A 1,268-nucleotide genomic window follows, 5' to 3' on the forward strand; every position below is an offset into this window, starting at 1 on the left:
TAACCATTTTTTTTTTTTTTTTTTTTTTTTTTAAGTAAGTACTTTCACATTTATTATTGAACCAAACTCAAGTATCTAATCGTAATGTTTAGGTCTGTTTTTCATTCCGACGTAGGTGCGATGCGAACCCGACGTGAAGTGACGCGTGTTTTTCATTCCACTTCCCCTTCTTTAGCGTCAACGCTGCGTCTTAAATCCCTGATGCGAGTCTCGAGTAGCTTCAGGTTCCGCCATATTGTAATTTTATTGTATTGAGGGAAATGAAAAAAATGTTTCGTAATTTCTCCACTAGATGTCGTCATGTTTGTTGAATTTCCAGATTTTACCCCCACTCCTGACGCAGAGTAGGTAAATGTCAAGTTGACGCCGCATCGATGCGGCGTAGGAATGAAAAACAGACCACCTGTAGTAATTATTTATCTTTTGAAGAACCGCAACTTTTTTTAAAAGAGGTTTGACAGAGGGAACTGTAATTCCTGAGCTTTTCAGTCCTATTCGGGCAGGATAAACAAGGTATTATATTCTGTTCTACAGGTGTGGATTTTAACACCCTGCTAGACGAGTTTGAAAAGCTCATGGTCATCAAATGTCTGAAGGAGGAGAAGCTGGTGTTTGGAGTGACGGAATATGTTAAGATCAAGCTGGGGAAAGCGTTCTGTGAGAGTCCCTCTATTAACCTACACGAGATGAGCAAGGATACGTCCAATACTACGCCACTTGTGTTTGTACTTAGTCCAGGTGACATTAAGATTTGTATTTGTTTATTTATTTTTAGCCCATCCTTCCTTCATTATTACGATACCTAGTAATAAAAAAAGGGTATAATGGACGGGCTATTGTATTCGCTTTGGTGTCGTCAGTCTGTCTGTCTGTTTGGCACTAAAAAACTGGCCATCGAAATTTTGACCCGATTACATTACTTTCCTTCCTATAGGATAAGGTACCGAATATGTTAAGATCAAGCTGGGGAAAGCGTTCTGTGAGAGTCCCTCTATTAATCTACATGAGATGAGCAAGGATACGTCCAATACCACGCCACTTGTGTTTGTACTTAGTCCAGGTGAGATTAAGATTTGTGTTTGTTTATTTTTAGCCCGTCCTTCCTTTATTATTACGATAGTAATAAAAAAAAGATATAATGGACGGGCTAATCGGGCTATTGTATTCGCTTCGGTGTCGTCAGTCTGTCTGTCTGTTGACCCGATTACATTACTTTCCTTCCTATAGGATAAGGAAAGTAAAAATAAAAAAAATCTAGCGGGGGGGGG

Source organism: Diaphorina citri, unplaced genomic scaffold, assembly GCF_000475195.1.
Source record: "Diaphorina citri unplaced genomic scaffold, Diaci psyllid genome assembly version 1.1 scaffold663, whole genome shotgun sequence".
NCBI lineage: Eukaryota > Metazoa > Arthropoda > Insecta > Hemiptera > Psyllidae > Diaphorina > Diaphorina citri.